The sequence below is a fragment of the Primulina eburnea genome, chromosome 10 (genome assembly GCF_022965805.1).
Source record: "Primulina eburnea isolate SZY01 chromosome 10, ASM2296580v1, whole genome shotgun sequence".
In the NCBI taxonomy this organism is placed as follows: Eukaryota; Viridiplantae; Streptophyta; class Magnoliopsida; order Lamiales; family Gesneriaceae; genus Primulina; species Primulina eburnea.
Genome location: NC_133110.1, coordinates 15,110,791 through 15,121,786, shown reverse-complemented (window position 1 = coordinate 15,121,786; position 10,996 = coordinate 15,110,791).

Sequence of the window (10,996 nt, the reverse complement as noted above, 5' to 3'; positions counted from 1 at the left end):
CAAAAGCAGGCAGGAAATTAAGTGTATAAGCTTCATTTGGTAGTTGCTGTGGGATATAGAATAGATACAAGTGGGGGCTAATTGTATGTCATTGACACACACCACTTGATTTTTTAGTAGGCTCAAAATGGGACACTAGGGATATTTCATGTTCATTAGGTAGGCTCGAAGGCTCAACGGTTTCAAAGATCGCCTAAATCATTCCTATGTCACATATTATCCGTATTTCGCCTCAAAAAGTGTTCAAACAAGTTCTAGATTACCGTCAATCCATTAGTCAACTCATACAAACCAGTCACATGCAAATTTCAATAAAAATGGTAGATGAAATAGGTGCACGAAGAAAATTTAAGCATCTCAATTAACTTGAAGCTCAAAGGGCTACAATTGACAGTAAACAAAGAACACAGGCCCAAAGATATTGTGAAAGACTGCCTAGATCATTTCTATGTTTGTGAAAGTGTCAATCAATGTCATGCAAGAATTACCAAGAATCAGATATATGTCGTCTATTTAGCATCACAGGCATACAACTTGTATCTAAGCAACAATAGTATCAATAAACACGACAGTGCAAAATATTTGTGACTCCTAGGTTCTCATGAACACATATAAATCTCATGACCACAATTCAATTTTCATCATCGGCCACACGGTTTACTTATCCATGACTTTTCCTATCAAATCTAGCATGCAATAAATAAAAAAATCAAACTAACTACTGATCGAAAAAACAAAAAATTAAAAAATTTGCAGAAAAATTCTAACAAGCAATGAGCAACGCAATTTTACCCTCCCCCAAACTTAAAGTATGCATTTTCCTCGATGTATAGAAATAAAGAACACGACAACACATACCTCGCGCACGAGTGTCAAAACTCGGGCGCTCGAGTTGTTGTCCGCAGCATCTGAGTCATCCATTTCCATGGGCTGCGGCGGTGATAGATCTGGTGGTGGGTAAAATTAACAACTAAGGACGTAAAATAAAATAAAATAATAATAAAAAAAATGAATGCTAAAGAAAATAAATTGTGGGTTGCCTCCCACACAGCGCTTGGTTTAACGTCATCAGCCCGACTATACCAATCATGTTCATGGTGGATCGTATGATATCTTGGATGCCTTTATTTCCACCAGCTGACCTTCAACTTCCATGGTCATCTTTCCTCGTTTCACGTCAATAATAGCTCCAACAGCAGCCAATAATGGTCGTCCTAGAATGACATGAACGTTCTGACTGTTCTCAATATCAAGTACCACAAAATCTGCTAGAAGCCTTATTTTATCAATCTTAAGTTCAACATCTTCCACAACACCCAGCGGTGTCCTGACCGATTTATCTGCCATTTGCAAGCTTAGTCCTGTGGGCTTTATCCTGCTCAATCCAAGTTTCTCGTAAAGAGAACTTGGCATTATATTCACGCTCGCTCCTGAATCACAGATAGCATTTTCCACCAATTTACCCCCTATTTCACATGGTACTACAAATTCTCCGGGGTCTTGTAGCTTCTGAGGGAGATTTCCTTGCTTCTCCTTATAATCTCCTCCATTAAATGCCACATCTTCCTGCTCTGCAGACTGAATATTAGAATGTAGGGTCTTGAGATCTTCTAGACTTTTTTTCTTTTTAAATTCAGCTTGTAATTGTAAAAATCTCTGAGGGTAGGGAAGTAAGGAAATATCAATGCATTGATTTAAATCATACCTCTCAGATTTCTTACCTCGGGTTCTTTTGCTTGGAGTTGGCTTTTCATTCTGAACATGTGTGGGTTCAACCTCTTTCTCTTCGCTGCCTACCACACCAATCTCCTCATGCTGCATAAAAATGGCATTCACCTCTCTCAGATTTGGATATGTAGTCTTTTGTACTGCGCCTGACGGTTGAGACGTGAGTTGCTTCGTTATCTGCCCAACTTGTGATTCCAGGATTTTCAACGTAGCACCAATACTTGCCATGTGGGTTTCTAGGTTGTCAAGCCTAGACTCAGTCCTAGACATTCTCTTTCCAGATTCAGCAACAAACGTTCCAACTAAATCCTCAAATGATGGCTTCCCTTCCCCATTTGATGTGTTGAACCCCGGTGGAGGATTCAACACATTCTTATTGTTTGCATAAGAAAAATTTTCATGGTTTCTCAAACCAGGGTGATAAGTGTTAGGGGGAGGGTTGCCTCGATATCCTCCGTAGCTTCCAAAGTTCTTATTGTTGATGTATTGCACTTCTTCAGGAATGTGCGACTCTTCAACGACAACTGACGGTCCCTCAAAATTTGATGTACTCACTTTGTTCATAGTTGCTATCTGTGTAGTCAATGCTGATACTTGCGTAGTCAGTGATGTGATAGGATCCACAGCATAAACTCCAGCAGTATTTTGTACTCCTGACCTTTCAGACGGCCATTGGTAGCTATTAATAGTCATCTGCTCAAGCAAGTCATAGGCTTGAGCAGGAGATTTGGCAAAGATCGTGCCACATGCCGCTGCATCCACAGTTGTACGTGTCTGACCATTCAATCCATTATAGAAAAGCTCGATTTGTACCCAGTCTTCAAAACCATGATTTGGGCACCTCCTCAACAACTCCTTATACCTTTCCCAAGCTTCATACAACTGCTCGAAGTCAGTCTGTCTAAAAGTGCTAATCTCAATCTTTAATTGTGCGGACTTCGCAGGGGGAAAATATTTAGAAAGGAACTACGTCGCCAACTCTTGCCATGTCGTAATGCTCCCCAGTGGCAATGTTTGGAGCCATCCTCTAGCTTGGTCCCTAAGAGAAAAAGGAAACAAGCGCAGTCGAATAATATCATCAGAAACACCATTTATTTTTACCGTATCCGTAATCTCCAAGAAGGTTCTGAGATGTAGGTGAGGATCTGCAGTAGTGGCTCCCCCAAACTGGTTCTGTTGAACCATGTTTATCAATGCAGGCTTAAGCTCGAAATTTTTGGCGTTGATGGTTCCTCGAGCAATGCCAGAATAGTGCGTGTTGAGCACTGGTCGGAAGTGATCTTTGATTGGTATATCCTCAGGCGGCATCTGCCGGTCGTTTTCTCTGTTATCAGCCATCGCTTTGATTTCTTCCCTTCTCGCTTTTCTTAATCTTCTCGCAGTTCGTTCAATCTCCGGATAAAAAATAAGCGAGTCTGAGTTTTGCGATCTTAGCATGCACTGTCGAACAGAAAAAATGAAAAACTCAATCAATTTAAAATAAAATAAAATAAAAGCTCTAAATTAAAATCTAGACTAATCGGTAACAATACTGATATAAATTCAAATATGACACTCCCCGGCAACGGCGCCAAAAACTTGTTGCGCGTTTTCCTACCGCAAGTGTACGGTGTCAAGTTTTAGTACTGGTTAGAGTACAGATATCGATCCCACGAGGAGTGTGTGTAAAATTGTATATCAATTCTTGTAATTAAAATAGTCTCAACTTTATTTAGAGAAATTGAATAAACGGTTGGTTTGGTTGAATGAATTAACTGAAAACAATGAATTAATTAATTCACCGAATTGAGAGATAATAATGAGAGAAAGTATATAGAGAAATGATTTCACAAAGTTTCCACGATAATTATTCACAGTTTAATTTATATTCCTGAATTCCAATCAATTAATGGCCAAGAACACTTAGATTGTTTTATTACCTCTTTCCCAAGTGACGAATAAAGTGTATCTATCAACTTCGATTCAATTATTCCTAATTAGAATCTACGTTTCATAGATAAATGCAAACAATGTTCTTACTAAGCCTCGCTAAAGTTATACGCCTTCCGAACGCTATAAACATTTAACGATGTGTCTCTAATGATCTATAATCCTAGTCCCTCTCCCGAGTTATAAGATTAATCAAACAACAAACAATTTATGGCCAGTAAATTGCAGTGCAGTAAACACAGAGAACACAATTAAACGAAAGCGGAATTCAATCAAATAAACAACGCTGTCAAATCATCGTATCCACAGAGTTACGTCATTCTCTAGAATGGAAGTTTAGTTCATCACGAAATCCAAGAGAAACCAATACATATTTGTAGTTCTAGGCATCGACACGCAATAAAATAAAGAGACAGAAGAAAAGATAACAAATCCAAAGCGTCGTCTCTGTCCCCAGATCCGTCGTTCTTCGTAGTTGTAATCGATCTTCGCCTCTCAGTACTTTCCTCTCGCCTTCTTTTTCTTCCCAAGATGGTGTATTTTCGTGTCTTTTCTCCTCACGGCGGCTCTCCCATTTCTGACCTAAGAATCGCGCTTTTATAATTTTCTGGAACTCGGCGCGCGCGCGGTGGCGCGGACCGTTCTGCCGTGTGGTGCGTCTGCTCGTGCGCGGTTGCGCGTTAAATCGCGCTGGCGCGCGCTGCTCTCGGGTCTTCCTGGTGCACCTGTTCGCGCTGTCGAACGAGAAGTGGCGCTGCAGCGCGCTAGCTTCTGTCGATCCTCTTGCTTTCATGCGCGCGCGGTAGCGCGAGATGTCGCACGGTGGCGCGCGCCTCTCTGGTCGTGCACCTATGTTCTTGTGCGCGCGGTAGCGCGAGAAGTCGCGCGGCCGCGCGCGTATTTCTGGTCTTGGCAATAGCTGAACTCGCGGCTCGGTTCTGTTTTCTCGGTTCACTTGGTCGCGTATCCACTATTTTCTCCATTCCTGAAGTGACAACAAAAACAAACCAAAAACGGATAATTCTGTTCGAAACAAGCATAATTCAAAATGGATTCTAATATAAATTAAGTGCAAATCTTGCACTTATCAATCATATAGCAATATTAATGGGTGAATCAATTCCTTCTTTGAAAGTAGCTTTTATCATAATCTGGATTGATCCAATATGAATCCAGGACATAGTCCTTGCTACTTCTATCTTTAGTTTTTGTAATTATTCCTTAATTTATTCGGAAGGAATTAACTGCATCTCCATTCTATTTCCTGTAAGTTCCATCGGATTTCCATTTCCCTTCTAGAAACTTTATAGATTAGATGATGCTTTCTGTTTCTTAGGCCAAGACTTCCTAAGAACTTTTCTACTTGTCCTACAGAGAATCCTTGATACCTCTGTAGACTAGGATTTTCTCTCATAATTCTTTGGACCATATCATGAGAGATTATTGTCTGGCTGAAAACCCAGACAAATCTTCATGTGTTTCATGTCGAAACACCTTGTCTTTAGTCAGATTCCGATTCTGTTCCATCAGATTTTTCCTGACTTAATATTCTTCTTCTTCATATATACTTTCATCTGAGGCAATGTCCTCAAATCGGTATACCTGAATAAGATCTTGGTAGTAAACTGCTTCTTCAATATCCGGTGTAGGATCGAAACGTTTAATACCTCCTTTCTCATTTTTCGGATAGTTGGTTGAGATATGACTCTTGCTCCACATGTCCAGCAATTACAATCCTTGAAACTTTCATTGGCTCGAGTGTGAGTTCTTCTGAAAGTTTTCTTCGTAGGTGTCCTTCCTGTGCTTCGAGATGTAGTCGATGCTTGGGATGATATCCTACTGCTTAATGGTCCACTTCTTTGTCCAGATTTGTAAGATCTGGCTTTCTGTCTAGATCATACTGTTCTTGGTTTCCAAGAACTTCTTCCACTCCGAATATAAAGATGAGTCCTAAAACTTTTCTTCTTTTACTTCTGTGGTTTACTTCCAATAATTGTTGGAAGATCATTTTCCTTACAACACAAAGGAGTTCTTTTGTTGATACCCCTTAAGCGTTTGTAATTCTTTTGTAATGCTGCCATGTGATACCATTCTGCCAACTTTCCTTTGAGGAAAGAGGCTCTTCGTGCCAGCGTATCTGGATTTCCAGGTACGTATTCCATTATGAGCATTTCTCACCAAGGGCTTGGCATTTTTGCGAAGAAAAGCTGCATAGCTATATCTTCTTCGACTCCTGAATTCCATCTATATTTAGTGAATAACATAATATATGCATCCACCAAACATGTGTCATGTAATTCAAGACTATACAGAGCTTGAGTATATTTCTTCCTCTTCTCTGTATCTTGACTATTAAAATAGTCTACCCCTATAAGTTGTGCTTTAAATAGGGTGCTATTTTTCCAGCGATCTCACTAAGAGATTCACCGGCTAGGACTGACTCTTTCATTTCTAATGAAGTCATGTCCCAAACAATTTTCACTGATCCTATTAGACTCATTTCTAATAGTTTAATGAATCTTTCTTTGTTGAGATCAAGTGTTCCTGCTGCGATTCTCATAGCAGATGTCCAGTCATCTATGAGTTCTTCTCTGTTTTTGAAATCTAATACATCAAGGTTAAGCATACCCCATAAGGATGTATAGGATCTAAAACAGTTTTCTCATAAAATGTTTGGTGCAAGGAAATTTGACTTCTCCTTGTCCTTGTTCCCGCTGGGTGTGATCTTCCACCAGTATGGAAATCAGGGTCAGATTATCTCATGTTAACATTCTGAGATCCCACACTTTCCCTTGGTGGTTCCTGGGAAGATGACCATGTTATAGCTGGTATTTCACCTCCTGCTGTGTTCATCTTCAGATCTACTACTTTGAGATTTGCGAAGGATTCTGCAAGCTCTTGTAGATCCTCCAGACCAATCCTTTATAAAGTTGTTATCAGATTAATTTCTTTTCTGAGACAGACTTAATTAGATTGATCGTCTTTTCTTCTTCAATCAAAGGTTTTGACACCACCCTGGCCTTATCTTGTTGATGTAACAAAGGTTCAGCCCCAAATGATAGTGGTAACCAACCTCCTGAAGTTCGTTTACTAGAACTTGGTTGTTGTTCTAGTTTCTGAATTCTTTTTTGAATATCCTTTAATATTCCAAGAATTTCTTTCTGGTTTTTAAGGATTTTTTCAACTCGTTGAGGTACAAAATATAGCATATTGCCATAATTTTGTATCGTCTTCTGAATTTCCCTAAGATCTGAAGAGAGCTTAAAGGAATCTGGTATTATCTCCAGAAACTTATTTTTTTGGATCATAAGTTTACCTGAGGGTGCAGTAGCTTCCTTTTCTGCTTCTGATATCTAACAATAGTTAGATGCTCTTGTTTATATTCCAAAATTTTGGAATAATCCTTGTAAATTATTTTTCTCGAACCGAAATTCTGTTTCATAATTTTTTCGAAATTCTCGTTCTCCAACATTTAGTTACTAGTAATAATACATTTTTTGTTTGAAATAAATTAACCTTTGGCTCTAATACCATTTCGAAAACACGGGGAATCAATTAAACTTAAATAGAGAATAAGGGTAATTTTGATATATTTTTAAAAGTATTCTCTCTCCAGAGAGTTCGGGAAAATTTTAGTTTGTTTTAAGGATTTAAAATACTTTACCCATTGTTTAAACATGCTACTTCTACCATAATTTGACGAGATAATCGGTAATATTTATCAGAAGGAGAAGCAAGCAAAACTTATTCTAGTTTCCTTACTACTAATAATTCATTAAAATATGGGTAAAAAGTTTTGGTACAAGTACACTGGGCATACCCAGGATAAATCAATCATAATCAACTGTCATAAAACAATACAAGACTACTACACACTACAGATCTATCGAAGTAGGCATACAACGGTAAATGACAATCTTGATCTTCCTAACCATGTCATGGAGATTTGGTTCTTCGTCTTCAAACATCGCCCTATTTCTTGCATTCCAGATGTGATATACGGTGGCGGCCAGACCCATGATCCTCATCCGTGCTAGCGTTGATTTCCCACGGTATGTACTTCTAAAAGCTCTCAAAACAGCTGATGGCGAACCCATGTTCTTAAGCATTCCAAGCCACTGTCGCACCTCTGTCCAAACCGATTTCGAGAATGAGCATTGGAAAAAAAGATGTTCAACCGATTCACTATGGATTTTACAAAGAACGTACGATTTGTCAACCACGTAGACCAACTTGTCACGCGTCCGTAGCTTTGAGTGTGCCAACATCCATAGTGTGAATCGATGCTTAGGTAGGAGACAACTTCTGTCAATAATCGGTTTCCACGGCCAATGGCCGTTATTCCGAGCAAAGAAACCATACGCTTTTGAAAGGCCATCATTGTTATCAAACCACGAGTTTAGAGTGGCAGCAGCAGCAGTGAACGAACCTGAGGACTGTACCAACTCGTCCCGTATAGAGAGAATCTGTTTAATCAGAGGTGATTCATCTTTATGCCAACCCCACTTCCAAACATCACCAAAATGACTATAAGCATTATTAACCCACCTAATCCACAAGCTTTCCTTTCTCATATGAATTTTCCACAAAGTCTTTGAAATTAAGGCTTTATTCCATGATCTTAGATTTTTAAGTCCCAGCCCCCCATCCGATAGAGGTTTACAAAGTGTGTTCCAGGCAATCGGCGGGTGCTTAGTCGGCCAAACAAATTTGCGACAAAGCGAGTATATGGCATCAATAATACAACAGGGGACTGGCAAAATAGATAACCAAAAGCATTCAATACCTTGAATAACCGACTTGATAAGCTCAATCTTCCCGGCATATGATATGGAATGTCTCGGCCATGAACTGAATCTCGCAGCAATTCCATCAACAAGCTTCGAATAATCAGAGGATCTCAGTTTTCTAGCAGCTAGTGGAACACCCAGATATCGGAACGGTAACACACCTTGAATAAAACCAGTAGTTTGCAATATCTCACTTTGCAATCTATCATCAAGACCAGCCATGTAAATATTAGATTTCATCAGATTGACATGTAGTCCCGCCATATTTCCAAAGGTATTCAAGCAATGCATAACCATCGAGACACTACCGATGTCACCACGAGAGAGGAGCAACAGATCATCCGCATATGCCAAATGGGTAATACGAAGATTACGGAATTTGGGATGGAACCCAAAGTTCACTGATCTTGACATTCTTTTAAGAGATCGAGATAGCGCTTCCATACACAAGGTAAAAAGAAAAGGTGATAGAGGGTCACCTTGTCTCAATCCCCTCTTTCCCTTGAAATGACCATGAAACTGACCATTTAGCGCAATAGAGTATGACGTGGTTGAGACACATTCCATTATCCAATTAATAAACATAGTTGGAAACCGAAGAATGGAAAGTACCTCTTTCAAGAATCCCCAATCAACCGTGTCGTACGCTTTTTGGATGTCCACCTTGAGAATGCATCTAGGAGCACCACGTTTGCGCGCATATTTCCTCAACAATTCTTGAGCGAGGTGGATATTATCAACAATAGATCTGCCCCTGATAAAGGCTGTCTGCGCATCATCTATCAAGTACCCCACAACAACTGCCAATCGATTAGAAAGGATCTTGGAGATAATTTTGTATATCACATTGCAACAAGAGATCGGCCGGTAATCAGATACCGAAGAAGAGTCCGCAGACTTGGGAATAAGAGCAATCACAGCGTGATTCCATTGCTTGAGCAACCTACCACTCGAGAAAAATTCAGAAACAGCATCAATAACATCTTTCTCGACCACTTCCCATGATTTTTTAAAGAAGAAAGAACCATAACCATCCGGCCCCGGGGCCTTCTCATTATCAATATCAAATAACGCAGATTTGATCTCCTCACCCGTCACTTTCGCTAGTAGAGTTTCCCAATTGTCAACAGAAACACATGGTCCGTCAAGCATTATTTCCCGATCAACACAAATCCGGGCCACACTAGTACCCAACAGTTGTTTGTAGTAATCAACAAACATATCGGCAATTTTGTTTTGATCCGTGATGGTATTTCCTGCACAATTCTTAATCGCAACAATAGCATTTTTATTGTTATTCCTTTTAATCAAGTCATGAAAGAATTTTGTGCACCTGTCACCTTGTTGCAAGTAACTGAGTTTCGCCTTCTGGGCAATAAACGATCTCTCTGCTTCTAGAACCATCTCGGTATGTCTTTTAACATCTTTATAATCCGTAGGTGTAACACCCGAGTTTAACATTATAATCTGTAGGTCATCGAGCTTCTTTTTTGCAGCCGTAGCTCTCGAAGAAATATGACTGAAATGCTTCTTATTGAGGAGATTAAGAGGATGCTTCAGTTTATTAAGCATTTTCTTGAGCTTGTACTGTGCTGTGCCATGCCCATAAAACTTCCAATGCCCGGATACTACGTCCAGAAAGCTATCACATAATGGCCACATGTTAAAGAATTTAAACGGCCTCGGTTGCTTCACTGCCGGTGCAAGGAAGGAGACAATACTAATAGTGTGATCAGATACACATCCCGGTGTCACGAACTCGGCATAACCATCAATATGCGAGGCCATCCAACTACTGTTCACAAGAACTCGATCAAGTTTACTACACACCGTTGGGTTGCTCCACGTAAATTGACAGCCAACTTGTCTAAGATCCATCAAATCAAGTGACTGCACACAGTCAACGAAATCTTTAATGTCATAATTTCTAACGGGTAGACCACCAATTTTTTCATCCGGAGAGAGAACCGTATTAAAATCACCTAAAACCATCCACGGACTTTGGCATGTTGCCCCAAACATCCCTAAATCCTCCCACAATAGTCTTCTTTGTACAATCGTATTCAACCCATAAACAAATGAGGCCGTGAAATTGGTTTTAGATGCTAAATTCACAATCCTAACATGCATGGATTGTTCAGTCATACTCACAACATCCAAGTCAACCGACTTTGGATTCCACATGACACATATACGTCCCTTATTACTGAGACAAAAATTATGAGCGACTCTCATACCTTGGAAACGAATTCTCATCATCGAAAGGAGGGATTTTTCATCAAATTTGGACTCTAATATACCCAGTACATCAATTTTTCGAATCTTCATAATACTCTGAACACTCTTTTGCTTTAGAGGCTTATGTAAGCCTCTAACATTCCAGCAAGCAATAATCATTGGAAACTACGGGTTTTGTCGGGCTGTCCACCCTTTCCCATACTCCCAAAAGATCTTGTATTCGAACTCTTTTTCTTCAGGTTGATCAATTCTGTATCCCATGAGCTGTCACCATCCATACCTGCATAAAACGAAGCCACATCTACGGCCTG